Source organism: Schistocerca nitens, unplaced genomic scaffold (genome assembly GCF_023898315.1).
Source record: "Schistocerca nitens isolate TAMUIC-IGC-003100 unplaced genomic scaffold, iqSchNite1.1 HiC_scaffold_333, whole genome shotgun sequence".
Classification (NCBI taxonomy): Eukaryota; Metazoa; Arthropoda; class Insecta; order Orthoptera; family Acrididae; genus Schistocerca; species Schistocerca nitens.
This window is the reverse complement of record NW_026045867.1, coordinates 307,164-327,500: the sequence shown is the minus strand read 5'-3', so window position 1 is coordinate 327,500 and position 20,337 is coordinate 307,164. Positions and strand designations below refer to the sequence as shown.

Below are 20,337 nucleotides of genomic sequence, written 5' to 3'. Positions count from 1 at the left end.
TTCCTTTCTTTCTTTGTTGCGTGTTTTACAACACGCTCCTTCATTACACTGTGGCCGCACGGCGCGACTTGGCATACCGAGAGGCAAAACGTGGCGCCAGTGCCCATGACCGAATAGCGCTGCAGCTCCGAAAGCGAAGAGGAAAGAGAAATACGAATTGAAACTGTCGACAGTGCCCTGCGTTCGCAGGCGGTCACCCGCCCAAGCACTGACAACGCCCAGCGTCGCGCAGTAGCGGTGATCGGACGAGAAACTGTGTGTTCAGCGTGCTGTGACCAGTGAAGTGTTTTAGCGCGTCCCGACACGTCGCGTTCGGGTCCCCTAGCAGCTCCCACAACAATGTGACGATTTCTTTGTCACCATGCTTCCCCGGGGAAATCGGCGTTGCCTTTTTGAAATAGTAAAATCGTAGTGGCCCGTGGGGGGATCGAACCCACGACCTTCGCGTTATTAGCACGACGCTCTAACCAACTGAGCTAACGGGCCTCGGTGCAAAGAGACTTCCATCGCTTTGCGGCAATTGCTGTGCGTATTGCCATGTAACATTTCTATGCAGCAGTCCAACAGTGGACCAGCGTCTCTCCTCCCTTTATTCCGCTGCTCTTAGTAATTTCATTGCGTGCCCGTTTCTCTCGACTGTTTTCGGCTGACGTTTGCGAACCAGTAGCTATAATGCGAGGAGGACGTGAAACAGCATTTCGCACGGTCAAAACTTGTCGTGATTTGTTCCGAAAAAATTCCGTTCCGGTACCGGGAATCGAACCCGGGCCTCCTGGGTGAAAGCCAGGTATCCTAGCCACTAGACCACACCGGACGCGCGCATATTCCATCGTGCTTACACGCCGTCCACTCGCTCTCCGTGTCGCACTTTCCCTGTTTGCGAGCATCTTTTCGCGCGACCATGCCGAGGCGCGCATGGCAACAGTCACAAACCATTGCTTTTGGTCTCGTTGTTACTGGGGTAGGAGGGAAACCAAACCTGTAAGTAGTAATATTTATTTACTTATTTTGCTACTAAAGACCTGCTGCCTGTCATTATATAGCAGGTCGTACATTGTGTGACTTTATATGTTACATCATACGAAATTCAGTTTTACTACTAGTACATTTTTCTAAAAAAATTAGAAAGGAACTGCAAGTAGTAATAACGGGAAGTGAACATTTTCACGCTGAGTCGTTGAAGCCTTGTGCATAACGAACTACAAAGTGTTTCGCTCCTTCGCAACCGCAGAGCCGTCAATTTAGCTGTGAACGAAAGTAAATTAAATGCCCCGGGTGAGGATCGAACTCACGACCTTAAGATTATGAGACTTACGCGCTGCCTACTGCGCTACCGAGGCAGGTGATCGCCGCACCCTCTGGAATCTCTGTAAGTACCGAATACCAGTGGAGGAGAGTCTATCTGCACTTCCTGGCTAACTTTTTTCCGTTGCTACACGTGCATTCCCGGCGCGACAGGCAACTTGCTATGCTAGGCCGACGCCAGTACGTACAATAGCACGCAAGCGCCCAAACGACAAGTCGTGCGCGCTGCATGTTTGGTTCTTTCCACACGGAATCCCGCGGTTCATTCTCATGGCTCACGCAGTTCGAGTGCGAAACACACGCGGCACCATTATCGGAGAAAAAAGAAAATGATGCATCGGCCGGGAATCGAACCCGGGCCGCCCGCGTGGCAGGCGAGCATTCTACCACTGAACCACCGATGCTCAGCTAGTTAACAGCTTCCTGGTGCTTTCCGCGGAGACGCCTGAAGGGAAAGTGGGACTACCGTCCAGCGCCGTCGCATCCTCTCGAGAGAATGCTACAGACGCTGAATCCTGCACTGCACTGCTTAAAAATGACGCCAGAATGCGATCGTCTAAGTACTCGTGCGGCGCACGCACGCGACGACTCTTGCCAAAGGACGCGAAATGTGCGTCGAGACGCTGTCTGGGTGCGCTCGCCCACCCCGTAATGCGCCTACAGCTACGACCACCTTGAGCCGCCGCCGACAGGCGGGAAGCAGACACAGCGCGGCGTGCGCGGAAGGAAACTGTGCGGTGGTGGTGTAATGGTCAGCATAGTTGCCTTCCAAGCAGTTGATCCGGGTTCGATTCCCGGCCACCGCAGCCGGCTTTTTACTTTTGCGTACGAGTACTTTTGCCACGCGTCCTTAAATTAATGTTTCTTTCCCCCTCTTAGTCGCTGCAGGCCACCCTATAGTGTGTGCGTCGATTCCCCTTGAGTCTCGACTTGTCTCGACTTTGCTCGGCTGACGCGAGAGCTGACGCTCTCCAATCGGCCTATATCAAAAGGACAAGCACGCGAAACGACTGAGAGAGGTATGGCGAGGCGGGCACAACATTACTTATGCCTCAGGTAAAGACCCGCTGCCTGTTATCATTGTGTGATTATACATGTTCTGTCATACAAATTCAGTTTTATTACTAGTACATTCATTCCTTCCTTCCTTCCTTCCATCCTTCCTTTCTTTCTTTGTTGCGTGTTTTACAACACGCTCCTTCATTACACTGTGGCCGCACGGCGCGACTTGGCATACCGAGAGGCAAAACGTGGCGCCAGTGCCCATGACCGAATAGCGCTGCAGCTCCGAAAGCGAAGAGGAAAGAGAAATACGAATTGAAACTGTCGACAGTGCCCTGCGTTCGCAGGCGGTCACCCGCCCAAGCACTGACAACGCCCAGCGTCGCGCAGTAGCGGTGATCGGACGAGAAACTGTGTGTTCAGCGTGCTGTGACCAGTGAAGTGTTTTAGCGCGTCCCGACACGTCGCGTTCGGGTCCCCTAGCAGCTCCCACAACAATGTGACGATTTCTTTGTCACCATGCTTCCCCGGGGAAATCGGCGTTGCCTTTTTGAAATAGTAAAATCGTAGTGGCCCGTGGGGGGATCGAACCCACGACCTTCGCGTTATTAGCACGACGCTCTAACCAACTGAGCTAACGGGCCTCGGTGCAAAGAGACTTCCATCGCTTTGCGGCAATTGCTGTGCGTATTGCCATGTAACATTTCTATGCAGCAGTCCAACAGTGGACCAGCGTCTCTCCTCCCTTTATTCCGCTGCTCTTAGTAATTTCATTGCGTGCCCGTTTCTCTCGACTGTTTTCGGCTGACGTTTGCGAACCAGTAGCTATAATGCGAGGAGGACGTGAAACAGCATTTCGCACGGTCAAAACTTGTCGTGATTTGTTCCGAAAAAATTCCGTTCCGGTACCGGGAATCGAACCCGGGCCTCCTGGGTGAAAGCCAGGTATCCTAGCCACTAGACCACACCGGACGCGCGCATATTCCATCGTGCTTACACGCCGTCCACTCGCTCTCCGTGTCGCACTTTCCCTGTTTGCGAGCATCTTTTCGCGCGACCATGCCGAGGCGCGCATGGCAACAGTCACAAACCATTGCTTTTGGTCTCGTTGTTACTGGGGTAGGAGGGAAACCAAACCTGTAAGTAGTAATATTTATTTACTTATTTTGCTACTAAAGACCTGCTGCCTGTCATTATATAGCAGGTCGTACATTGTGTGACTTTATATGTTACATCATACGAAATTCAGTTTTACTACTAGTACATTTTTCTAAAAAAATTAGAAAGGAACTGCAAGTAGTAATAACGGGAAGTGAACATTTTCACGCTGAGTCGTTGAAGCCTTGTGCATAACGAACTACAAAGTGTTTCGCTCCTTCGCAACCGCAGAGCCGTCAATTTAGCTGTGAACGAAAGTAAATTAAATGCCCCGGGTGAGGATCGAACTCACGACCTTAAGATTATGAGACTTACGCGCTGCCTACTGCGCTACCGAGGCAGGTGATCGCCGCACCCTCTGGAATCTCTGTAAGTACCGAATACCAGTGGAGGAGAGTCTATCTGCACTTCCTGGCTAACTTTTTTCCGTTGCTACACGTGCATTCCCGGCGCGACAGGCAACTTGCTATGCTAGGCCGACGCCAGTACGTACAATAGCACGCAAGCGCCCAAACGACAAGTCGTGCGCGCTGCATGTTTGGTTCTTTCCACACGGAATCCCGCGGTTCATTCTCATGGCTCACGCAGTTCGAGTGCGAAACACACGCGGCACCATTATCGGAGAAAAAAGAAAATGATGCATCGGCCGGGAATCGAACCCGGGCCGCCCGCGTGGCAGGCGAGCATTCTACCACTGAACCACCGATGCTCAGCTAGTTAACAGCTTCCTGGTGCTTTCCGCGGAGACGCCTGAAGGGAAAGTGGGACTACCGTCCAGCGCCGTCGCATCCTCTCGAGAGAATGCTACAGACGCTGAATCCTGCACTGCACTGCTTAAAAATGACGCCAGAATGCGATCGTCTAAGTACTCGTGCGGCGCACGCACGCGACGACTCTTGCCAAAGGACGCGAAATGTGCGTCGAGACGCTGTCTGGGTGCGCTCGCCCACCCCGTAATGCGCCTACAGCTACGACCACCTTGAGCCGCCGCCGACAGGCGGGAAGCAGACACAGCGCGGCGTGCGCGGAAGGAAACTGTGCGGTGGTGGTGTAATGGTCAGCATAGTTGCCTTCCAAGCAGTTGATCCGGGTTCGATTCCCGGCCACCGCAGCCGGCTTTTTACTTTTGCGTACGAGTACTTTTGCCACGCGTCCTTAAATTAATGTTTCTTTCCCCCTCTTAGTCGCTGCAGGCCACCCTATAGTGTGTGCGTCGATTCCCCTTGAGTCTCGACTTGTCTCGACTTTGCTCGGCTGACGCGAGAGCTGACGCTCTCCAATCGGCCTATATCAAAAGGACAAGCACGCGAAACGACTGAGAGAGGTATGGCGAGGCGGGCACAACATTACTTATGCCTCAGGTAAAGACCCGCTGCCTGTTATCATTGTGTGATTATACATGTTCTGTCATACAAATTCAGTTTTATTACTAGTACATTCATTCCTTCCTTCCTTCCTTCCATCCTTCCTTTCTTTCTTTGTTGCGTGTTTTACAACACGCTCCTTCATTACACTGTGGCCGCACGGCGCGACTTGGCATACCGAGAGGCAAAACGTGGCGCCAGTGCCCATGACCGAATAGCGCTGCAGCTCCGAAAGCGAAGAGGAAAGAGAAATACGAATTGAAACTGTCGACAGTGCCCTGCGTTCGCAGGCGGTCACCCGCCCAAGCACTGACAACGCCCAGCGTCGCGCAGTAGCGGTGATCGGACGAGAAACTGTGTGTTCAGCGTGCTGTGACCAGTGAAGTGTTTTAGCGCGTCCCGACACGTCGCGTTCGGGTCCCCTAGCAGCTCCCACAACAATGTGACGATTTCTTTGTCACCATGCTTCCCCGGGGAAATCGGCGTTGCCTTTTTGAAATAGTAAAATCGTAGTGGCCCGTGGGGGGATCGAACCCACGACCTTCGCGTTATTAGCACGACGCTCTAACCAACTGAGCTAACGGGCCTCGGTGCAAAGAGACTTCCATCGCTTTGCGGCAATTGCTGTGCGTATTGCCATGTAACATTTCTATGCAGCAGTCCAACAGTGGACCAGCGTCTCTCCTCCCTTTATTCCGCTGCTCTTAGTAATTTCATTGCGTGCCCGTTTCTCTCGACTGTTTTCGGCTGACGTTTGCGAACCAGTAGCTATAATGCGAGGAGGACGTGAAACAGCATTTCGCACGGTCAAAACTTGTCGTGATTTGTTCCGAAAAAATTCCGTTCCGGTACCGGGAATCGAACCCGGGCCTCCTGGGTGAAAGCCAGGTATCCTAGCCACTAGACCACACCGGACGCGCGCATATTCCATCGTGCTTACACGCCGTCCACTCGCTCTCCGTGTCGCACTTTCCCTGTTTGCGAGCATCTTTTCGCGCGACCATGCCGAGGCGCGCATGGCAACAGTCACAAACCATTGCTTTTGGTCTCGTTGTTACTGGGGTAGGAGGGAAACCAAACCTGTAAGTAGTAATATTTATTTACTTATTTTGCTACTAAAGACCTGCTGCCTGTCATTATATAGCAGGTCGTACATTGTGTGACTTTATATGTTACATCATACGAAATTCAGTTTTACTACTAGTACATTTTTCTAAAAAAATTAGAAAGGAACTGCAAGTAGTAATAACGGGAAGTGAACATTTTCACGCTGAGTCGTTGAAGCCTTGTGCATAACGAACTACAAAGTGTTTCGCTCCTTCGCAACCGCAGAGCCGTCAATTTAGCTGTGAACGAAAGTAAATTAAATGCCCCGGGTGAGGATCGAACTCACGACCTTAAGATTATGAGACTTACGCGCTGCCTACTGCGCTACCGAGGCAGGTGATCGCCGCACCCTCTGGAATCTCTGTAAGTACCGAATACCAGTGGAGGAGAGTCTATCTGCACTTCCTGGCTAACTTTTTTCCGTTGCTACACGTGCATTCCCGGCGCGACAGGCAACTTGCTATGCTAGGCCGACGCCAGTACGTACAATAGCACGCAAGCGCCCAAACGACAAGTCGTGCGCGCTGCATGTTTGGTTCTTTCCACACGGAATCCCGCGGTTCATTCTCATGGCTCACGCAGTTCGAGTGCGAAACACACGCGGCACCATTATCGGAGAAAAAAGAAAATGATGCATCGGCCGGGAATCGAACCCGGGCCGCCCGCGTGGCAGGCGAGCATTCTACCACTGAACCACCGATGCTCAGCTAGTTAACAGCTTCCTGGTGCTTTCCGCGGAGACGCCTGAAGGGAAAGTGGGACTACCGTCCAGCGCCGTCGCATCCTCTCGAGAGAATGCTACAGACGCTGAATCCTGCACTGCACTGCTTAAAAATGACGCCAGAATGCGATCGTCTAAGTACTCGTGCGGCGCACGCACGCGACGACTCTTGCCAAAGGACGCGAAATGTGCGTCGAGACGCTGTCTGGGTGCGCTCGCCCACCCCGTAATGCGCCTACAGCTACGACCACCTTGAGCCGCCGCCGACAGGCGGGAAGCAGACACAGCGCGGCGTGCGCGGAAGGAAACTGTGCGGTGGTGGTGTAATGGTCAGCATAGTTGCCTTCCAAGCAGTTGATCCGGGTTCGATTCCCGGCCACCGCAGCCGGCTTTTTACTTTTGCGTACGAGTACTTTTGCCACGCGTCCTTAAATTAATGTTTCTTTCCCCCTCTTAGTCGCTGCAGGCCACCCTATAGTGTGTGCGTCGATTCCCCTTGAGTCTCGACTTGTCTCGACTTTGCTCGGCTGACGCGAGAGCTGACGCTCTCCAATCGGCCTATATCAAAAGGACAAGCACGCGAAACGACTGAGAGAGGTATGGCGAGGCGGGCACAACATTACTTATGCCTCAGGTAAAGACCCGCTGCCTGTTATCATTGTGTGATTATACATGTTCTGTCATACAAATTCAGTTTTATTACTAGTACATTCATTCCTTCCTTCCTTCCTTCCATCCTTCCTTTCTTTCTTTGTTGCGTGTTTTACAACACGCTCCTTCATTACACTGTGGCCGCACGGCGCGACTTGGCATACCGAGAGGCAAAACGTGGCGCCAGTGCCCATGACCGAATAGCGCTGCAGCTCCGAAAGCGAAGAGGAAAGAGAAATACGAATTGAAACTGTCGACAGTGCCCTGCGTTCGCAGGCGGTCACCCGCCCAAGCACTGACAACGCCCAGCGTCGCGCAGTAGCGGTGATCGGACGAGAAACTGTGTGTTCAGCGTGCTGTGACCAGTGAAGTGTTTTAGCGCGTCCCGACACGTCGCGTTCGGGTCCCCTAGCAGCTCCCACAACAATGTGACGATTTCTTTGTCACCATGCTTCCCCGGGGAAATCGGCGTTGCCTTTTTGAAATAGTAAAATCGTAGTGGCCCGTGGGGGGATCGAACCCACGACCTTCGCGTTATTAGCACGACGCTCTAACCAACTGAGCTAACGGGCCTCGGTGCAAAGAGACTTCCATCGCTTTGCGGCAATTGCTGTGCGTATTGCCATGTAACATTTCTATGCAGCAGTCCAACAGTGGACCAGCGTCTCTCCTCCCTTTATTCCGCTGCTCTTAGTAATTTCATTGCGTGCCCGTTTCTCTCGACTGTTTTCGGCTGACGTTTGCGAACCAGTAGCTATAATGCGAGGAGGACGTGAAACAGCATTTCGCACGGTCAAAACTTGTCGTGATTTGTTCCGAAAAAATTCCGTTCCGGTACCGGGAATCGAACCCGGGCCTCCTGGGTGAAAGCCAGGTATCCTAGCCACTAGACCACACCGGACGCGCGCATATTCCATCGTGCTTACACGCCGTCCACTCGCTCTCCGTGTCGCACTTTCCCTGTTTGCGAGCATCTTTTCGCGCGACCATGCCGAGGCGCGCATGGCAACAGTCACAAACCATTGCTTTTGGTCTCGTTGTTACTGGGGTAGGAGGGAAACCAAACCTGTAAGTAGTAATATTTATTTACTTATTTTGCTACTAAAGACCTGCTGCCTGTCATTATATAGCAGGTCGTACATTGTGTGACTTTATATGTTACATCATACGAAATTCAGTTTTACTACTAGTACATTTTTCTAAAAAAATTAGAAAGGAACTGCAAGTAGTAATAACGGGAAGTGAACATTTTCACGCTGAGTCGTTGAAGCCTTGTGCATAACGAACTACAAAGTGTTTCGCTCCTTCGCAACCGCAGAGCCGTCAATTTAGCTGTGAACGAAAGTAAATTAAATGCCCCGGGTGAGGATCGAACTCACGACCTTAAGATTATGAGACTTACGCGCTGCCTACTGCGCTACCGAGGCAGGTGATCGCCGCACCCTCTGGAATCTCTGTAAGTACCGAATACCAGTGGAGGAGAGTCTATCTGCACTTCCTGGCTAACTTTTTTCCGTTGCTACACGTGCATTCCCGGCGCGACAGGCAACTTGCTATGCTAGGCCGACGCCAGTACGTACAATAGCACGCAAGCGCCCAAACGACAAGTCGTGCGCGCTGCATGTTTGGTTCTTTCCACACGGAATCCCGCGGTTCATTCTCATGGCTCACGCAGTTCGAGTGCGAAACACACGCGGCACCATTATCGGAGAAAAAAGAAAATGATGCATCGGCCGGGAATCGAACCCGGGCCGCCCGCGTGGCAGGCGAGCATTCTACCACTGAACCACCGATGCTCAGCTAGTTAACAGCTTCCTGGTGCTTTCCGCGGAGACGCCTGAAGGGAAAGTGGGACTACCGTCCAGCGCCGTCGCATCCTCTCGAGAGAATGCTACAGACGCTGAATCCTGCACTGCACTGCTTAAAAATGACGCCAGAATGCGATCGTCTAAGTACTCGTGCGGCGCACGCACGCGACGACTCTTGCCAAAGGACGCGAAATGTGCGTCGAGACGCTGTCTGGGTGCGCTCGCCCACCCCGTAATGCGCCTACAGCTACGACCACCTTGAGCCGCCGCCGACAGGCGGGAAGCAGACACAGCGCGGCGTGCGCGGAAGGAAACTGTGCGGTGGTGGTGTAATGGTCAGCATAGTTGCCTTCCAAGCAGTTGATCCGGGTTCGATTCCCGGCCACCGCAGCCGGCTTTTTACTTTTGCGTACGAGTACTTTTGCCACGCGTCCTTAAATTAATGTTTCTTTCCCCCTCTTAGTCGCTGCAGGCCACCCTATAGTGTGTGCGTCGATTCCCCTTGAGTCTCGACTTGTCTCGACTTTGCTCGGCTGACGCGAGAGCTGACGCTCTCCAATCGGCCTATATCAAAAGGACAAGCACGCGAAACGACTGAGAGAGGTATGGCGAGGCGGGCACAACATTACTTATGCCTCAGGTAAAGACCCGCTGCCTGTTATCATTGTGTGATTATACATGTTCTGTCATACAAATTCAGTTTTATTACTAGTACATTCATTCCTTCCTTCCTTCCTTCCATCCTTCCTTTCTTTCTTTGTTGCGTGTTTTACAACACGCTCCTTCATTACACTGTGGCCGCACGGCGCGACTTGGCATACCGAGAGGCAAAACGTGGCGCCAGTGCCCATGACCGAATAGCGCTGCAGCTCCGAAAGCGAAGAGGAAAGAGAAATACGAATTGAAACTGTCGACAGTGCCCTGCGTTCGCAGGCGGTCACCCGCCCAAGCACTGACAACGCCCAGCGTCGCGCAGTAGCGGTGATCGGACGAGAAACTGTGTGTTCAGCGTGCTGTGACCAGTGAAGTGTTTTAGCGCGTCCCGACACGTCGCGTTCGGGTCCCCTAGCAGCTCCCACAACAATGTGACGATTTCTTTGTCACCATGCTTCCCCGGGGAAATCGGCGTTGCCTTTTTGAAATAGTAAAATCGTAGTGGCCCGTGGGGGGATCGAACCCACGACCTTCGCGTTATTAGCACGACGCTCTAACCAACTGAGCTAACGGGCCTCGGTGCAAAGAGACTTCCATCGCTTTGCGGCAATTGCTGTGCGTATTGCCATGTAACATTTCTATGCAGCAGTCCAACAGTGGACCAGCGTCTCTCCTCCCTTTATTCCGCTGCTCTTAGTAATTTCATTGCGTGCCCGTTTCTCTCGACTGTTTTCGGCTGACGTTTGCGAACCAGTAGCTATAATGCGAGGAGGACGTGAAACAGCATTTCGCACGGTCAAAACTTGTCGTGATTTGTTCCGAAAAAATTCCGTTCCGGTACCGGGAATCGAACCCGGGCCTCCTGGGTGAAAGCCAGGTATCCTAGCCACTAGACCACACCGGACGCGCGCATATTCCATCGTGCTTACACGCCGTCCACTCGCTCTCCGTGTCGCACTTTCCCTGTTTGCGAGCATCTTTTCGCGCGACCATGCCGAGGCGCGCATGGCAACAGTCACAAACCATTGCTTTTGGTCTCGTTGTTACTGGGGTAGGAGGGAAACCAAACCTGTAAGTAGTAATATTTATTTACTTATTTTGCTACTAAAGACCTGCTGCCTGTCATTATATAGCAGGTCGTACATTGTGTGACTTTATATGTTACATCATACGAAATTCAGTTTTACTACTAGTACATTTTTCTAAAAAAATTAGAAAGGAACTGCAAGTAGTAATAACGGGAAGTGAACATTTTCACGCTGAGTCGTTGAAGCCTTGTGCATAACGAACTACAAAGTGTTTCGCTCCTTCGCAACCGCAGAGCCGTCAATTTAGCTGTGAACGAAAGTAAATTAAATGCCCCGGGTGAGGATCGAACTCACGACCTTAAGATTATGAGACTTACGCGCTGCCTACTGCGCTACCGAGGCAGGTGATCGCCGCACCCTCTGGAATCTCTGTAAGTACCGAATACCAGTGGAGGAGAGTCTATCTGCACTTCCTGGCTAACTTTTTTCCGTTGCTACACGTGCATTCCCGGCGCGACAGGCAACTTGCTATGCTAGGCCGACGCCAGTACGTACAATAGCACGCAAGCGCCCAAACGACAAGTCGTGCGCGCTGCATGTTTGGTTCTTTCCACACGGAATCCCGCGGTTCATTCTCATGGCTCACGCAGTTCGAGTGCGAAACACACGCGGCACCATTATCGGAGAAAAAAGAAAATGATGCATCGGCCGGGAATCGAACCCGGGCCGCCCGCGTGGCAGGCGAGCATTCTACCACTGAACCACCGATGCTCAGCTAGTTAACAGCTTCCTGGTGCTTTCCGCGGAGACGCCTGAAGGGAAAGTGGGACTACCGTCCAGCGCCGTCGCATCCTCTCGAGAGAATGCTACAGACGCTGAATCCTGCACTGCACTGCTTAAAAATGACGCCAGAATGCGATCGTCTAAGTACTCATGCGGCGCACGCACGCGACGACTCTTGCCAAAGGACGCGAAATGTGCGTCGAGACGCTGTCTGGGTGCGCTCGCCCACCCCGTAATGCGCCTACAGCTACGACCACCTTGAGCCGCCGCCGACAGGCGGGAAGCAGACACAGCGCGGCGTGCGCGGAAGGAAACTGTGCGGTGGTGGTGTAATGGTCAGCATAGTTGCCTTCCAAGCAGTTGATCCGGGTTCGATTCCCGGCCACCGCAGCCGGCTTTTTACTTTTGCGTACGAGTACTTTTGCCACGCGTCCTTAAATTAATGTTTCTTTCCCCCTCTTAGTCGCTGCAGGCCACCCTATAGTGTGTGCGTCGATTCCCCTTGAGTCTCGACTTGTCTCGACTTTGCTCGGCTGACGCGAGAGCTGACGCTCTCCAATCGGCCTATATCAAAAGGACAAGCACGCGAAACGACTGAGAGAGGTATGGCGAGGCGGGCACAACATTACTTATGCCTCAGGTAAAGACCCGCTGCCTGTTATCATTGTGTGATTATACATGTTCTGTCATACAAATTCAGTTTTATTACTAGTACATTCATTCCTTCCTTCCTTCCTTCCATCCTTCCTTTCTTTCTTTGTTGCGTGTTTTACAACACGCTCCTTCATTACACTGTGGCCGCACGGCGCGACTTGGCATACCGAGAGGCAAAACGTGGCGCCAGTGCCCATGACCGAATAGCGCTGCAGCTCCGAAAGCGAAGAGGAAAGAGAAATACGAATTGAAACTGTCGACAGTGCCCTGCGTTCGCAGGCGGTCACCCGCCCAAGCACTGACAACGCCCAGCGTCGCGCAGTAGCGGTGATCGGACGAGAAACTGTGTGTTCAGCGTGCTGTGACCAGTGAAGTGTTTTAGCGCGTCCCGACACGTCGCGTTCGGGTCCCCTAGCAGCTCCCACAACAATGTGACGATTTCTTTGTCACCATGCTTCCCCGGGGAAATCGGCGTTGCCTTTTTGAAATAGTAAAATCGTAGTGGCCCGTGGGGGGATCGAACCCACGACCTTCGCGTTATTAGCACGACGCTCTAACCAACTGAGCTAACGGGCCTCGGTGCAAAGAGACTTCCATCGCTTTGCGGCAATTGCTGTGCGTATTGCCATGTAACATTTCTATGCAGCAGTCCAACAGTGGACCAGCGTCTCTCCTCCCTTTATTCCGCTGCTCTTAGTAATTTCATTGCGTGCCCGTTTCTCTCGACTGTTTTCGGCTGACGTTTGCGAACCAGTAGCTATAATGCGAGGAGGACGTGAAACAGCATTTCGCACGGTCAAAACTTGTCGTGATTTGTTCCGAAAAAATTCCGTTCCGGTACCGGGAATCGAACCCGGGCCTCCTGGGTGAAAGCCAGGTATCCTAGCCACTAGACCACACCGGACGCGCGCATATTCCATCGTGCTTACACGCCGTCCACTCGCTCTCCGTGTCGCACTTTCCCTGTTTGCGAGCATCTTTTCGCGCGACCATGCCGAGGCGCGCATGGCAACAGTCACAAACCATTGCTTTTGGTCTCGTTGTTACTGGGGTAGGAGGGAAACCAAACCTGTAAGTAGTAATATTTATTTACTTATTTTGCTACTAAAGACCTGCTGCCTGTCATTATATAGCAGGTCGTACATTGTGTGACTTTATATGTTACATCATACGAAATTCAGTTTTACTACTAGTACATTTTTCTAAAAAAATTAGAAAGGAACTGCAAGTAGTAATAACGGGAAGTGAACATTTTCACGCTGAGTCGTTGAAGCCTTGTGCATAACGAACTACAAAGTGTTTCGCTCCTTCGCAACCGCAGAGCCGTCAATTTAGCTGTGAACGAAAGTAAATTAAATGCCCCGGGTGAGGATCGAACTCACGACCTTAAGATTATGAGACTTACGCGCTGCCTACTGCGCTACCGAGGCAGGTGATCGCCGCACCCTCTGGAATCTCTGTAAGTACCGAATACCAGTGGAGGAGAGTCTATCTGCACTTCCTGGCTAACTTTTTTCCGTTGCTACACGTGCATTCCCGGCGCGACAGGCAACTTGCTATGCTAGGCCGACGCCAGTACGTACAATAGCACGCAAGCGCCCAAACGACAAGTCGTGCGCGCTGCATGTTTGGTTCTTTCCACACGGAATCCCGCGGTTCATTCTCATGGCTCACGCAGTTCGAGTGCGAAACACACGCGGCACCATTATCGGAGAAAAAAGAAAATGATGCATCGGCCGGGAATCGAACCCGGGCCGCCCGCGTGGCAGGCGAGCATTCTACCACTGAACCACCGATGCTCAGCTAGTTAACAGCTTCCTGGTGCTTTCCGCGGAGACGCCTGAAGGGAAAGTGGGACTACCGTCCAGCGCCGTCGCATCCTCTCGAGAGAATGCTACAGACGCTGAATCCTGCACTGCACTGCTTAAAAATGACGCCAGAATGCGATCGTCTAAGTACTCGTGCGGCGCACGCACGCGACGACTCTTGCCAAAGGACGCGAAATGTGCGTCGAGACGCTGTCTGGGTGCGCTCGCCCACCCCGTAATGCGCCTACAGCTACGACCACCTTGAGCCGCCGCCGACAGGCGGGAAGCAGACACAGCGCGGCGTGCGCGGAAGGAAACTGTGCGGTGGTGGTGTAATGGTCAGCATAGTTGCCTTCCAAGCAGTTGATCCGGGTTCGATTCCCGGCCACCGCAGCCGGCTTTTTACTTTTGCGTACGAGTACTTTTGCCACGCGTCCTTAAATTAATGTTTCTTTCCCCCTCTTAGTCGCTGCAGGCCACCCTATAGTGTGTGCGTCGATTCCCCTTGAGTCTCGACTTGTCTCGACTTTGCTCGGCTGACGCGAGAGCTGACGCTCTCCAATCGGCCTATATCAAAAGGACAAGCACGCGAAACGACTGAGAGAGGTATGGCGAGGCGGGCACAACATTACTTATGCCTCAGGTAAAGACCCGCTGCCTGTTATCATTGTGTGATTATACATGTTCTGTCATACAAATTCAGTTTTATTACTAGTACATTCATTCCTTCCTTCCTTCCTTCCATCCTTCCTTTCTTTCTTTGTTGCGTGTTTTACAACACGCTCCTTCATTACACTGTGGCCGCACGGCGCGACTTGGCATACCGAGAGGCAAAACGTGGCGCCAGTGCCCATGACCGAATAGCGCTGCAGCTCCGAAAGCGAAGAGGAAAGAGAAATACGAATTGAAACTGTCGACAGTGCCCTGCGTTCGCAGGCGGTCACCCGCCCAAGCACTGACAACGCCCAGCGTCGCGCAGTAGCGGTGATCGGACGAGAAACTGTGTGTTCAGCGTGCTGTGACCAGTGAAGTGTTTTAGCGCGTCCCGACACGTCGCGTTCGGGTCCCCTAGCAGCTCCCACAACAATGTGACGATTTCTTTGTCACCATGCTTCCCCGGGGAAATCGGCGTTGCCTTTTTGAAATAGTAAAATCGTAGTGGCCCGTGGGGGGATCGAACCCACGACCTTCGCGTTATTAGCACGACGCTCTAACCAACTGAGCTAACGGGCCTCGGTGCAAAGAGACTTCCATCGCTTTGCGGCAATTGCTGTGCGTATTGCCATGTAACATTTCTATGCAGCAGTCCAACAGTGGACCAGCGTCTCTCCTCCCTTTATTCCGCTGCTCTTAGTAATTTCATTGCGTGCCCGTTTCTCTCGACTGTTTTCGGCTGACGTTTGCGAACCAGTAGCTATAATGCGAGGAGGACGTGAAACAGCATTTCGCACGGTCAAAACTTGTCGTGATTTGTTCCGAAAAAATTCCGTTCCGGTACCGGGAATCGAACCCGGGCCTCCTGGGTGAAAGCCAGGTATCCTAGCCACTAGACCACACCGGACGCGCGCATATTCCATCGTGCTTACACGCCGTCCACTCGCTCTCCGTGTCGCACTTTCCCTGTTTGCGAGCATCTTTTCGCGCGACCATGCCGAGGCGCGCATGGCAACAGTCACAAACCATTGCTTTTGGTCTCGTTGTTACTGGGGTAGGAGGGAAACCAAACCTGTAAGTAGTAATATTTATTTACTTATTTTGCTACTAAAGACCTGCTGCCTGTCATTATATAGCAGGTCGTACATTGTGTGACTTTATATGTTACATCATACGAAATTCAGTTTTACTACTAGTACATTTTTCTAAAAAAATTAGAAAGGAACTGCAAGTAGTAATAACGGGAAGTGAACATTTTCACGCTGAGTCGTTGAAGCCTTGTGCATAACGAACTACAAAGTGTTTCGCTCCTTCGCAACCGCAGAGCCGTCAATTTAGCTGTGAACGAAAGTAAATTAAATGCCCCGGGTGAGGATCGAACTCACGACCTTAAGATTATGAGACTTACGCGCTGCCTACTGCGCTACCGAGGCAGGTGATCGCCGCACCCTCTGGAATCTCTGTAAGTACCGAATACCAGTGGAGGAGAGTCTATCTGCACTTCCTGGCTAACTTTTTTCCGTTGCTACACGTGCATTCCCGGCGCGACAGGCAACTTGCTATGCTAGGCCGACGCCAGTACGTACAATAGCACGCAAGCGCCCAAACGACAAGTCGTGCGCGCTGCATGTTTGGTTCTTTCCACACGGAATCCCGCGGTTCATTCTCATGGCTCACGCAGTTCGAGTGCGAAACACACGCGGCACCATTATCGGAGAAAAAAGAAAATGATGCATCGGCCGGGAATCGAACCCGGGCCGCCCGCGTGGCAGGCGAGCATTCTACCACTGAACCACCGATGCTCAGCTAGTTAACAGCTTCCTGGTGCTTTCCGCGGAGACGCCTGAAGGGAAAGTGGGACTACCGTCCAGCGCCGTCGCATCCTCTCGAGAGAATGCTACAGACGCTGAATCCTGCACTGCACTGCTTAAAAATGACGCCAGAATGCGATCGTCTAAGTACTCGTGCGGCGCACGCACGCGACGACTCTTGCCAAAGGACGCGAAATGTGCGTCGAGACGCTGTCTGGGTGCGCTCGCCCACCCCGTAATGCGCCTACAGCTACGACCACCTTGAGCCGCCGCCGACAGGCGGGAAGCAGACACAGCGCGGCGTGCGCGGAAGGAAACTGTGCGGTGGTGGTGTAATGGTCAGCATAGTTGCCTTCCAAGCAGTTGATCCGGGTTCGATTCCCGGCCACCGCAGCCGGCTTTTTACTTTTGCGTACGAGTACTTTTGCCACGCGTCCTTAAATTAATGTTTCTTTCCCCCTCTTAGTCGCTGCAGGCCACCCTATAGTGTGTGCGTCGATTCCCCTTGAGTCTCGACTTGTCTCGACTTTGCTCGGCTGACGCGAGAGCTGACGCTCTCCAATCGGCCTATATCAAAAGGACAAGCACGCGAAACGACTGAGAGAGGTATGGCGAGGCGGGCACAACATTACTTATGCCTCAGGTAAAGACCCGCTGCCTGTTATCATTGTGTGATTATACATGTTCTGTCATACAAATTCAGTTTTATTACTAGTACATTCATTCCTTCCTTCCTTCCTTCCATCCTTCCTTTCTTTCTTTGTTGCGTGTTTTACAACACGCTCCTTCATTACACTGTGGCCGCACGGCGCGACTTGGCATACCGAGAGGCAAAACGTGGCGCCAGTGCCCATGACCGAATAGCGCTGCAGCTCCGAAAGCGAAGAGGAAAGAGAAATACGAATTGAAACTGTCGACAGTGCCCTGCGTTCGCAGGCGGTCACCCGCCCAAGCACTGACAACGCCCAGCGTCGCGCAGTAGCGGTGATCGGACGAGAAACTGTGTGTTCAGCGTGCTGTGACCAGTGAAGTGTTTTAGCGCGTCCCGACACGTCGCGTTCGGGTCCCCTAGCAGCTCCCACAACAATGTGACGATTTCTTTGTCACCATGCTTCCCCGGGGAAATCGGCGTTGCCTTTTTGAAATAGTAAAATCGTAGTGGCCCGTGGGGGGATCGAACCCACGACCTTCGCGTTATTAGCACGACGCTCTAACCAACTGAGCTAACGGGCCTCGGTGCAAAGAGACTTCCATCGCTTTGCGGCAATTGCTGTGCGTATTGCCATGTAACATTTCTATGCAGCAGTCCAACAGTGGACCAGCGTCTCTCCTCCCTTTATTCCGCTGCTCTTAGTAATTTCATTGCGTGCCCGTTTCTCTCGACTGTTTTCGGCTGACGTTTGCGAACCAGTAGCTATAATGCGAGGAGGACGTGAAACAGCATTTCGCACGGTCAAAACTTGTCGTGATTTGTTCCGAAAAAATTCCGTTCCGGTACCGGGAATCGAACCCGGGCCTCCTGGGTGAAAGCCAGGTATCCTAGCCACTAGACCACACCGGACGCGCGCATATTCCATCGTGCTTACACGCCGTCCACTCGCTCTCCGTGTCGCACTTTCCCTGTTTGCGAGCATCTTTTCGCGCGACCATGCCGAGGCGCGCATGGCAACAGTCACAAACCATTGCTTTTGGTCTCGTTGTTACTGGGGTAGGAGGGAAACCAAACCTGTAAGTAGTAATATTTATTTACTTATTTTGCTACTAAAGACCTGCTGCCTGTCATTATATAGCAGGTCGTACATTGTGTGACTTTATATGTTACATCATACGAAATTCAGTTTTACTACTAGTACATTTTTCTAAAAAAATTAGAAAGGAACTGCAAGTAGTAATAACGGGAAGTGAACATTTTCACGCTGAGTCGTTGAAGCCTTGTGCATAACGAACTACAAAGTGTTTCGCTCCTTCGCAACCGCAGAGCCGTCAATTTAGCTGTGAACGAAAGTAAATTAAATGCCCCGGGTGAGGATCGAACTCACGACCTTAAGATTATGAGACTTACGCGCTGCCTACTGCGCTACCGAGGCAGGTGATCGCCGCACCCTCTGGAATCTCTGTAAGTACCGAATACCAGTGGAGGAGAGTCTATCTGCACTTCCTGGCTAACTTTTTTCCGTTGCTACACGTGCATTCCCGGCGCGACAGGCAACTTGCTATGCTAGGCCGACGCCAGTACGTACAATAGCACGCAAGCGCCCAAACGACAAGTCGTGCGCGCTGCATGTTTGGTTCTTTCCACACGGAATCCCGCGGTTCATTCTCATGGCTCACGCAGTTCGAGTGCGAAACACACGCGGCACCATTATCGGAGAAAAAAGAAAATGATGCATCGGCCGGGAATCGAACCCGGGCCGCCCGCGTGGCAGGCGAGCATTCTACCACTGAACCACCGATGCTCAGCTAGTTAACAGCTTCCTGGTGCTTTCCGCGGAGACGCCTGAAGGGAAAGTGGGACTACCGTCCAGCGCCGTCGCATCCTCTCGAGAGAATGCTACAGACGCTGAATCCTGCACTGCACTGCTTAAAAATGACGCCAGAATGCGATCGTCTAAGTACTCGTGCGGCGCACGCACGCGACGACTCTTGCCAAAGGACGCGAAATGTGCGTCGAGACGCTGTCTGGGTGCGCTCGCCCACCCCGTAATGCGCCTACAGCTACGACCACCTTGAGCCGCCGCCGACAGGCGGGAAGCAGACACAGCGCGGCGTGCGCGGAAGGAAACTGTGCGGTGGTGGTGTAATGGTCAGCATAGTTGCCTTCCAAGCAGTTGATCCGGGTTCGATTCCCGGCCACCGCAGCCGGCTTTTTACTTTTGCGTACGAGTACTTTTGCCACGCGTCCTTAAATTAATGTTTCTTTCCCCCTCTTAGTCGCTGCAGGCCACCCTATAGTGTGTGCGTCGATTCCCCTTGAGTCTCGACTTGTCTCGACTTTGCTCGGCTGACGCGAGAGCTGACGCTCTCCAATCGGCCTATATCAAAAGGACAAGCACGCGAAACGACTGAGAGAGGTATGGCGAGGCGGGCACAACATTACTTATGCCTCAGGTAAAGACCCGCTGCCTGTTATCATTGTGTGATTATACATGTTCTGTCATACAAATTCAGTTTTATTACTAGTACATTCATTCCTTCCTTCCTTCCTTCCATCCTTCCTTTCTTTCTTTGTTGCGTGTTTTACAACACGCTCCTTCATTACACTGTGGCCGCACGGCGCGACTTGGCATACCGAGAGGCAAAACGTGGCGCCAGTGCCCATGACCGAATAGCGCTGCAGCTCCGAAAGCGAAGAGGAAAGAGAAATACGAATTGAAACTGTCGACAGTGCCCTGCGTTCGCAGGCGGTCACCCGCCCAAGCACTGACAACGCCCAGCGTCGCGCAGTAGCGGTGATCGGACGAGAAACTGTGTGTTCAGCGTGCTGTGACCAGTGAAGTGTTTTAGCGCGTCCCGACACGTCGCGTTCGGGTCCCCTAGCAGCTCCCACAACAATGTGACGATTTCTTTGTCACCATGCTTCCCCGGGGAAATCGGCGTTGCCTTTTTGAAATAGTAAAATCGTAGTGGCCCGTGGGGGGATCGAACCCACGACCTTCGCGTTATTAGCACGACGCTCTAACCAACTGAGCTAACGGGCCTCGGTGCAAAGAGACTTCCATCGCTTTGCGGCAATTGCTGTGCGTATTGCCATGTAACATTTCTATGCAGCAGTCCAACAGTGGACCAGCGTCTCTCCTCCCTTTATTCCGCTGCTCTTAGTAATTTCATT

At 52.4% G+C, this 20,337-nt stretch overlaps 41 non-coding genes across 41 annotated transcripts; 8 read left to right on the top strand and 33 right to left on the bottom strand.

Annotated features, from left to right (window-relative positions):
* Positions 1-412: 412 nt before the first annotated feature.
* Trnai-aau (transfer RNA isoleucine (anticodon AAU)) lies at positions 413-486 on the bottom strand. Its single transcript has one exon. It is a non-coding gene; the product is annotated as a tRNA-Ile (tRNA).
* A 256-nt stretch (positions 487-742) lies between these two features.
* On the bottom strand, positions 743-814 carry Trnae-uuc (transfer RNA glutamic acid (anticodon UUC)). Its single transcript has one exon. It is a non-coding gene; the product is annotated as a tRNA-Glu (tRNA).
* A 453-nt stretch (positions 815-1,267) lies between these two features.
* On the bottom strand, positions 1,268-1,340 carry Trnam-cau (transfer RNA methionine (anticodon CAU)). The gene has a single exon. It is a non-coding gene; the product is annotated as a tRNA-Met (tRNA).
* Positions 1,341-1,638: 298 nt separating this feature from the next.
* On the bottom strand, positions 1,639-1,709 carry Trnag-gcc (transfer RNA glycine (anticodon GCC)). Its single transcript has one exon. It is a non-coding gene; the product is annotated as a tRNA-Gly (tRNA).
* A 330-nt stretch (positions 1,710-2,039) lies between these two features.
* Trnag-ucc (transfer RNA glycine (anticodon UCC)) lies at positions 2,040-2,111 on the top strand. Its single transcript has one exon. It is a non-coding gene; the product is annotated as a tRNA-Gly (tRNA).
* Positions 2,112-2,877: 766 nt separating this feature from the next.
* On the bottom strand, positions 2,878-2,951 carry Trnai-aau (transfer RNA isoleucine (anticodon AAU)). The gene has a single exon. It is a non-coding gene; the product is annotated as a tRNA-Ile (tRNA).
* A 256-nt stretch (positions 2,952-3,207) lies between these two features.
* Trnae-uuc (transfer RNA glutamic acid (anticodon UUC)) lies at positions 3,208-3,279 on the bottom strand. Its single transcript has one exon. It is a non-coding gene; the product is annotated as a tRNA-Glu (tRNA).
* Positions 3,280-3,732: 453 nt separating this feature from the next.
* On the bottom strand, positions 3,733-3,805 carry Trnam-cau (transfer RNA methionine (anticodon CAU)). The gene has a single exon. It is a non-coding gene; the product is annotated as a tRNA-Met (tRNA).
* A 298-nt stretch (positions 3,806-4,103) lies between these two features.
* Trnag-gcc (transfer RNA glycine (anticodon GCC)) lies at positions 4,104-4,174 on the bottom strand. Its single transcript has one exon. It is a non-coding gene; the product is annotated as a tRNA-Gly (tRNA).
* Positions 4,175-4,504: 330 nt separating this feature from the next.
* Trnag-ucc (transfer RNA glycine (anticodon UCC)) lies at positions 4,505-4,576 on the top strand. The gene has a single exon. It is a non-coding gene; the product is annotated as a tRNA-Gly (tRNA).
* Positions 4,577-5,342: 766 nt separating this feature from the next.
* Positions 5,343-5,416, bottom strand: Trnai-aau (transfer RNA isoleucine (anticodon AAU)). Its single transcript has one exon. It is a non-coding gene; the product is annotated as a tRNA-Ile (tRNA).
* A 256-nt stretch (positions 5,417-5,672) lies between these two features.
* Positions 5,673-5,744, bottom strand: Trnae-uuc (transfer RNA glutamic acid (anticodon UUC)). Its single transcript has one exon. It is a non-coding gene; the product is annotated as a tRNA-Glu (tRNA).
* Positions 5,745-6,197: 453 nt separating this feature from the next.
* On the bottom strand, positions 6,198-6,270 carry Trnam-cau (transfer RNA methionine (anticodon CAU)). The gene has a single exon. It is a non-coding gene; the product is annotated as a tRNA-Met (tRNA).
* Positions 6,271-6,568: 298 nt separating this feature from the next.
* On the bottom strand, positions 6,569-6,639 carry Trnag-gcc (transfer RNA glycine (anticodon GCC)). The gene has a single exon. It is a non-coding gene; the product is annotated as a tRNA-Gly (tRNA).
* Positions 6,640-6,969: 330 nt separating this feature from the next.
* On the top strand, positions 6,970-7,041 carry Trnag-ucc (transfer RNA glycine (anticodon UCC)). Its single transcript has one exon. It is a non-coding gene; the product is annotated as a tRNA-Gly (tRNA).
* A 766-nt stretch (positions 7,042-7,807) lies between these two features.
* Positions 7,808-7,881, bottom strand: Trnai-aau (transfer RNA isoleucine (anticodon AAU)). The gene has a single exon. It is a non-coding gene; the product is annotated as a tRNA-Ile (tRNA).
* A 256-nt stretch (positions 7,882-8,137) lies between these two features.
* Trnae-uuc (transfer RNA glutamic acid (anticodon UUC)) lies at positions 8,138-8,209 on the bottom strand. Its single transcript has one exon. It is a non-coding gene; the product is annotated as a tRNA-Glu (tRNA).
* Positions 8,210-8,662: 453 nt separating this feature from the next.
* Trnam-cau (transfer RNA methionine (anticodon CAU)) lies at positions 8,663-8,735 on the bottom strand. Its single transcript has one exon. It is a non-coding gene; the product is annotated as a tRNA-Met (tRNA).
* Positions 8,736-9,033: 298 nt separating this feature from the next.
* Positions 9,034-9,104, bottom strand: Trnag-gcc (transfer RNA glycine (anticodon GCC)). The gene has a single exon. It is a non-coding gene; the product is annotated as a tRNA-Gly (tRNA).
* A 330-nt stretch (positions 9,105-9,434) lies between these two features.
* Trnag-ucc (transfer RNA glycine (anticodon UCC)) lies at positions 9,435-9,506 on the top strand. Its single transcript has one exon. It is a non-coding gene; the product is annotated as a tRNA-Gly (tRNA).
* A 766-nt stretch (positions 9,507-10,272) lies between these two features.
* Trnai-aau (transfer RNA isoleucine (anticodon AAU)) lies at positions 10,273-10,346 on the bottom strand. The gene has a single exon. It is a non-coding gene; the product is annotated as a tRNA-Ile (tRNA).
* A 256-nt stretch (positions 10,347-10,602) lies between these two features.
* On the bottom strand, positions 10,603-10,674 carry Trnae-uuc (transfer RNA glutamic acid (anticodon UUC)). Its single transcript has one exon. It is a non-coding gene; the product is annotated as a tRNA-Glu (tRNA).
* Positions 10,675-11,127: 453 nt separating this feature from the next.
* On the bottom strand, positions 11,128-11,200 carry Trnam-cau (transfer RNA methionine (anticodon CAU)). Its single transcript has one exon. It is a non-coding gene; the product is annotated as a tRNA-Met (tRNA).
* A 298-nt stretch (positions 11,201-11,498) lies between these two features.
* Trnag-gcc (transfer RNA glycine (anticodon GCC)) lies at positions 11,499-11,569 on the bottom strand. The gene has a single exon. It is a non-coding gene; the product is annotated as a tRNA-Gly (tRNA).
* Positions 11,570-11,899: 330 nt separating this feature from the next.
* Positions 11,900-11,971, top strand: Trnag-ucc (transfer RNA glycine (anticodon UCC)). The gene has a single exon. It is a non-coding gene; the product is annotated as a tRNA-Gly (tRNA).
* Positions 11,972-12,737: 766 nt separating this feature from the next.
* On the bottom strand, positions 12,738-12,811 carry Trnai-aau (transfer RNA isoleucine (anticodon AAU)). Its single transcript has one exon. It is a non-coding gene; the product is annotated as a tRNA-Ile (tRNA).
* A 256-nt stretch (positions 12,812-13,067) lies between these two features.
* On the bottom strand, positions 13,068-13,139 carry Trnae-uuc (transfer RNA glutamic acid (anticodon UUC)). The gene has a single exon. It is a non-coding gene; the product is annotated as a tRNA-Glu (tRNA).
* Positions 13,140-13,592: 453 nt separating this feature from the next.
* On the bottom strand, positions 13,593-13,665 carry Trnam-cau (transfer RNA methionine (anticodon CAU)). The gene has a single exon. It is a non-coding gene; the product is annotated as a tRNA-Met (tRNA).
* Positions 13,666-13,963: 298 nt separating this feature from the next.
* Positions 13,964-14,034, bottom strand: Trnag-gcc (transfer RNA glycine (anticodon GCC)). Its single transcript has one exon. It is a non-coding gene; the product is annotated as a tRNA-Gly (tRNA).
* A 330-nt stretch (positions 14,035-14,364) lies between these two features.
* Positions 14,365-14,436, top strand: Trnag-ucc (transfer RNA glycine (anticodon UCC)). Its single transcript has one exon. It is a non-coding gene; the product is annotated as a tRNA-Gly (tRNA).
* A 766-nt stretch (positions 14,437-15,202) lies between these two features.
* Positions 15,203-15,276, bottom strand: Trnai-aau (transfer RNA isoleucine (anticodon AAU)). Its single transcript has one exon. It is a non-coding gene; the product is annotated as a tRNA-Ile (tRNA).
* A 256-nt stretch (positions 15,277-15,532) lies between these two features.
* Positions 15,533-15,604, bottom strand: Trnae-uuc (transfer RNA glutamic acid (anticodon UUC)). The gene has a single exon. It is a non-coding gene; the product is annotated as a tRNA-Glu (tRNA).
* A 453-nt stretch (positions 15,605-16,057) lies between these two features.
* Positions 16,058-16,130, bottom strand: Trnam-cau (transfer RNA methionine (anticodon CAU)). The gene has a single exon. It is a non-coding gene; the product is annotated as a tRNA-Met (tRNA).
* Positions 16,131-16,428: 298 nt separating this feature from the next.
* On the bottom strand, positions 16,429-16,499 carry Trnag-gcc (transfer RNA glycine (anticodon GCC)). The gene has a single exon. It is a non-coding gene; the product is annotated as a tRNA-Gly (tRNA).
* A 330-nt stretch (positions 16,500-16,829) lies between these two features.
* Positions 16,830-16,901, top strand: Trnag-ucc (transfer RNA glycine (anticodon UCC)). Its single transcript has one exon. It is a non-coding gene; the product is annotated as a tRNA-Gly (tRNA).
* Positions 16,902-17,667: 766 nt separating this feature from the next.
* Positions 17,668-17,741, bottom strand: Trnai-aau (transfer RNA isoleucine (anticodon AAU)). The gene has a single exon. It is a non-coding gene; the product is annotated as a tRNA-Ile (tRNA).
* Positions 17,742-17,997: 256 nt separating this feature from the next.
* On the bottom strand, positions 17,998-18,069 carry Trnae-uuc (transfer RNA glutamic acid (anticodon UUC)). The gene has a single exon. It is a non-coding gene; the product is annotated as a tRNA-Glu (tRNA).
* A 453-nt stretch (positions 18,070-18,522) lies between these two features.
* Trnam-cau (transfer RNA methionine (anticodon CAU)) lies at positions 18,523-18,595 on the bottom strand. The gene has a single exon. It is a non-coding gene; the product is annotated as a tRNA-Met (tRNA).
* A 298-nt stretch (positions 18,596-18,893) lies between these two features.
* Positions 18,894-18,964, bottom strand: Trnag-gcc (transfer RNA glycine (anticodon GCC)). The gene has a single exon. It is a non-coding gene; the product is annotated as a tRNA-Gly (tRNA).
* A 330-nt stretch (positions 18,965-19,294) lies between these two features.
* On the top strand, positions 19,295-19,366 carry Trnag-ucc (transfer RNA glycine (anticodon UCC)). The gene has a single exon. It is a non-coding gene; the product is annotated as a tRNA-Gly (tRNA).
* A 766-nt stretch (positions 19,367-20,132) lies between these two features.
* Positions 20,133-20,206, bottom strand: Trnai-aau (transfer RNA isoleucine (anticodon AAU)). The gene has a single exon. It is a non-coding gene; the product is annotated as a tRNA-Ile (tRNA).
* Positions 20,207-20,337: the final 131 nt, after the last annotated feature.